This window comes from Coregonus lavaretus (genome assembly GCF_964263955.1).
Source record: "Coregonus lavaretus genome assembly, chromosome: 28".
Classification (NCBI taxonomy): Eukaryota; Metazoa; Chordata; class Actinopteri; order Salmoniformes; family Salmonidae; genus Coregonus; species Coregonus lavaretus.
In genome coordinates, this window is record NC_140015.1 from 20,136,675 (window position 1) to 20,142,618 (window position 5,944).

A 5,944-nucleotide genomic window follows, 5' to 3' on the forward strand; every position below is an offset into this window, starting at 1 on the left:
GTCCCCCTGCTCAAGAAAGCACATATACAGGCCCGTCTGAAGTTTGCCAATGAACATCTGAATGATTCAGAGGAGAACTGGGTGAAAGTGTTGTGGTCAGATGAGACCAAAATCGAGCTCTTTGGCATCAACTCAACTCGCCGTGTCTGGAGGAGGAAGAATGCTGCCTATGACCCCAAGAACACCATCCCCACCGTCAAACATGGCGGTGGAAACATTATGCTTTGGGGGTGTTTTTCTGCTAAGGGGACAGGACAACTTCACCGCATCAAAGGGACGATGGACGGGGCCATGTACCGTCAAATCTTGGGTGAGAACCTCCTTCCCTCAGCCAGGGCATTGAAAATGGGTCGTGGATGGGTATTCCAGCATGACAATGACCCAAAACACACGGCCAAGGCAACAAAGGAGTGGCTCAAGAAGAAGCACATTAAGGTCCTGGAGTGGCCTAGCCAGTCTCCAGACCTTAATCCCATAGAAAATCTGTGGAGGGAGCTGAAGGTTCGAGTTGCCAAATGTCAGCCTCGAAACCTTAATGACTTGGAGAAGATCTGCAAAGAGGAGTGGGACAAAATCCCTCCTGAGATGTGTGCAAACCTTGGGACCAACTACAAGAAACGCCACCAAGTACTAAGTCATGTTTTGCAGAGGGGGCAAATACTTATTTCCCTCATTAAAATGCAAATCAAAATTTTTTCTGGATTGTTTTGTTGTTATTCTGTCTCTCACTGTTCAAATAAACCTACCATTAAAATTATAGACTGATCATTTCTTTGCCAGTGGGCAAACGTACAAAATCAGCAGGGGATCAAATACTTTTTTCCCTCACTGTATATACATTTTACACTACCATCATTGGCACTGTTGTTGGGAATGTAGTGTGCTTGAGTGTATATCACATGTACACTGAACAAAAATATACTGTAAGTGTTGGTCCCATGTTGGTCCAACGCCCCTACCTTTGTTTTTAAGGTAGCTGTGACCAACAGATACATATCTGTATTCCCAATCATGTGAAATCAATAGATTAGGGCCTAATGAATTTATTTCAATTGACTGATTTCCTTATATGAACTGTAACTCAGTAAAATCTTAGAAATTGTAGCATGTTGCGTTTAGATTTTTGTGTATATCCGAATGTGTATATCCGAATGTTTTTTTGTTTTGTACTGTATGCATCGTGAGATGTATAGGGTATGTGTGTGTCTGTGTCTGTGTGCACAGTGCATGCGTGTTAATGGTAAAGTGCTTATTTGTATATATCAGAGTGTGGCTTGAACTGGGTGTTTGTGCTGTGCTGAGTCCAAGCCTCCAATAATAGCCCCATTCATCAGGTGCCAGCCCTCTCCTGCCTGCAGGGTCCCTGGGACAGACTGAACTGAAACCAGATGCTCTGGCTCCTCCACTGCACTGTGCATCCATGTAAAACTTCCCCTGATTCACTCTCATCTACTCTGAAGTGTTTTCCACACGCCTGTTATTTTCCCTTTATCCCCTGTGATTGGTTCACTCTCTGCGGTACCTTACAGTGGATTAAAATGCTGGGTCAACATCGAGGCTGCACCTGAGGGGGTTTTGGGGTTAGCCAAACTAGGCCAGAGAGATGTAATGGCAAAATGATCACTGTCTGGTTTTTACCATTCGATGACGTGTCCTGAGTGTTGCAGTCTGTCAAAGTTGTGCCTGATTGTAAAGTGATTGAACATTGTGGATACTTAGATACTTCCTCAGTCTACTCCCTCAGTCCCCAGAGGAAAGCTGGGTCCTATAGCATTTCTAAATTATGTGTTCAATGATACATCAATTAATCAATGATACATCTTCATGGTTATTCATTCCTGCTTTTAGTCCACACATAAGTCATCATGTAACCAAATAAGTTGTCATATATGCCTAAGACATAATATTAGCATATGTGTGGAAGCAGGAAGCTTATAAGAAATCCCGCTATGCCCTCCGACGAACCATCAAACAGGCAAAGCGTCAATACAGGACTAAGATCGAATCGTACTACACCGGCTCTGACGCTCGTCGGATGTGGCAGGGCTTGCAAACTATTACAGACTGCAAAGGGAAGCACAGCCGCGAGCTGCCCAGTGACACGAGCCTACCAGACGAGCTAAATTACTTCTATGCTCGCTTCGAGGCAAGTAACACTGAAACATGCATGAGAGCATCAGCTGTTCCGGACGACTGTGTGATCACACTCTCCGAAGCCGATGTGAATAAGACCTTTAAACAGGTCAACATTCACAAGGCTGCAGGGCCAGACGGATTACCAGGACATGTACTCCAAGCATGCGCTGACCAACTGTCAAGTGTCTTCACTGACATTTTCAACATGTCCCTGACTGAGTCTGTAATACAAACATGTTGCAGACCACCATAGTCCCTGTGCAAGAACACTAAGGTAACCTGCCTAAATGACTACCGACCTGTAGCACTCACGTCTGTAGCCATGAAGTGCTTTGAAAGGCTGGTCATGGCTCACATCAACACCATTATCCCAGAAACCCTAGACCCACTCCAATTTGCATACCGCTCCAACAGATCCACAGATGATGCAATCTCTATTGCGCTCCACACTGCTCTTTCACACCTGGACAAAAGGAACACCTATGTCAGAATGCTATTAATTGACTACAGCTCAGCGTTCAACACCATAGTGCCCTCAAAGCTCATCACTAAGCTACTACACCTGGGACTAAATACCTCCCTCTGCAACTGGATCCTGGACTTCCTGACGGGCCGCCCCCCAGGTGGTAAGGGTAGGGAACAACACATCCGCCACACTGATCCTCAACACGGGGGCCCCTCAGGGGTGCGTGCTCAGTCCCCTCCTGTACTCCCTGTTCACTCATGACTGCATGGCCAGGCACGACTGCAACACCATCATTAAGTTGCCGATGACACAACAGTGGTAGGCCTGATCACCGACAACGACGAGACAGCCTATAGGGAGAAGGTCAGAGACCTGGCCATGTGGTGCCAGGACAACAACCTCTCCCTCAACGTGATCAAGACAAAGGAGATGATTGTGGACTACAGGAAAAAGAAGAGGACCGAGCACGCCCCCATTCTCATCGACGGGGCTGTAGTGGAGCAGGTTGAGAGCTTCAAGTTCCTTTGTGTCCACATCACCAACAAAATAACATGGTCCAAGCACACCAAGACAGTTGTGAAGAGGGCACGACAAAACCTATTCCCCCTAAGGAGACTGAAATGATTTGGCATGGGTCCGGAGATCCTCAAAAGGTTCTACAGCTGCACCATCGAGAGCATCCTGACTGGTTGCATCACTGCCTGGTATGGCAAATGCTCGGCCTCTGACCGCAAGGCACTACAGAGGGTAGTGCGTACGGCCCAGTACATCACTGGGGCCAAGCTTCCTGCCATCCAGGACCTCTATACCAGGCGGTGTCAGAGGAAGGCCCTAAAAATTGTCAAAGACTCCAGCCACCCTAGTCATAGACTGTTCTCTCTGCTACCGCATGGCACCGGAACACCAAGTCTAGGTCCAAGAGGCTTCTAAACAGCTTCTACCACCAAGCCATAAGATTCCTGAACATCTAATCAAATGGCTACCCAGACTATTTGCGCCCCGCCCCCTCTTTTACACTGCTACTCTCTGTTTATTATTTACATTTAAGTCATTTAGCAGACGCTCTTATCCAGAGTGACTTACAGTTAGTGCATACATTTATTTTTATACTGGCCCCCCCTGGGAATCAAACCCACAACCCTGGCGTTGCAAATGCCATGCTCTACCAACTGAGCTACACGGACTATGCATAGTCACTTTAATAACTCTACCTACATGTACATATTACCTCAATTACCTCGACTAACCGGTGCCCCCGCACACTGACTCAGTATATAGCCTCGCTATTGTTATTTTTACTGCTGCTCTTTAATTATTTGTTTATTTTATTTCGTATTATTTTATATTGTATTTTTTTGTGTGATTTTTTTGGGGTATTCTTTCTTAAAACTGCATTGTTGGTTAAGGGCTTGTAAGTAAGCGTTTCACTGTAAGGTCTACACCTGTTGTATTCGGCGCATGTGACAAATACAAATAGGTTTGATTTGATTTGATTTGAATTGTGTGTACTATGAAATTGGTCAGAGACAATTCTATGACTTCAAGGTTCAGCTATAGTTGAGGTAATCAGTGAGGTTTTCCTGGCTTGATAAGTGCAGTTACCCCCCCCCCCCATCCGTATAGGCTATTTTTGGCCTCTTCAATATCTGGCTCAACCTCAGTGCTTGAACAATGCACAACAAAAGCACATCTAAACAATCAAGGGAAGGGTACAGTTCACCTTCCTTGTAATGTCACTAAGTCTGATTAACAGTCACTCTCCATTTCTATATAATATAATCTTTCATTTGATCTAGCAGTGGCATTTCTTCTCGACCCCCGAGGTCAAGGGGCCGTCCCGTGGTCCTCTGTAGCTCAATTGGTAGAGCATGGCGCTTGTAACGCCAGGGTAGTGGGTTCGATCCCCGGGACCACCCATACGTAAAATTGTATGCACACATGACTGTAAGTCCCTTTGGATAAAAGCGTCTGCTAAATGGCATATTATTATTATTAAACAACTCATCCTGCGCTGCAAACATGGACATCCTATTTGCATGGGTTTGTGTATCAAGGGACGCAAGCTAAACCTTTGTTTATTCCAGTTGGCTAATGCTGTATCAAAACAAGAGCAGGGGGGAAATAAGTTCTGCTGGCTGGAGTTTGCCGGCTATGGGACGCCTGTGAAGAGCCAACTAGCCCAAACAAACAGCAGTTCCTCTGATTGAGTCACCGTCCCTGGGAATCTGCTGTAAACAAGGCTGTCAACAGCAGCCGAGGCTTGATTGATCAATCATAATGTTCTGACACCCTCCAAAATCTCTCTGTGATACCTAGAGCTGGAGGACTGTAGCACAGCAGGTGTAAAAGTGTGTGTAATCAGAGGTGTAATCAACTACTGGGTCCATTCAGAAACGCCTTGAGAGATGATGCCACCAATCAAATATGGCTTGGCTACAGTAGTGAAGGCCATCATACTGAACCCTGTTCTGCATCGGGTGCCCATCTCTTAAATACGCTTAGGCTTCAGAGTGAGAGACTATTTACGTTCAAGGGGCTTATCTAACTGAGTGACTGCAGATGTCAATACCACTTCAAAAGATTTTCACCCCTCGGCAATCAAACACCTCAAACTGAAAACACATAACTTATCAACGTCATTAGCATTGAGCATAATGTGTGAGCAGGTCATTTGGGGAAACATAGTCTGACAGACAACTGCTCAGCGGATGTATCAGTCCCAGTTCCTTGGTGTGTTGCCAACCATGATAGGATCTCTCTTAAGGCACTTTCTAAATATCCATAAAGCTCTCTATGAAAGTTACTCCACTGACATAACCCTTGTAAAACATTAATGACTCTAGAAGCTTCTTGACCATCAGTCCCATCCAAAAACCTTAGCCTACAGAGAACATCTGACACATGTCTCCTATTGGAATGCGTGTCTGAGTTCTTTTTTTGCAAAAATACTGGTGGGGCTCACAGCCTTGCACTTTGAACCGCTCTTTTAACTAGGTCTGAGGAACACGTCATGGTGTGAGCCTGTTTTTCCTATGGGGAACTGGCCATGCCTCCAGATGCCTTGGCATTTAGCGCTGATGCAGTAAATCACCTAACGGCTGAGAGACGATCAGAGTATGATGATGAGCTCATTTGCCCTGTACCACCTGGGTGAGGTAACTCATGCTTCAATCTGCAACATCATCATAGGGCATGTCATCATGATGCTCTGTTGTCAGCATTGCTGCAGGTGCAGTATTGGAAGGATAGGCCCATGCACAGCATTCGAATCAAAGCGGCACTAGAATAAATACTGTACCTATGAGATGATGGGCAAGCCGGCCAACAACTTGAGAGGAGAGT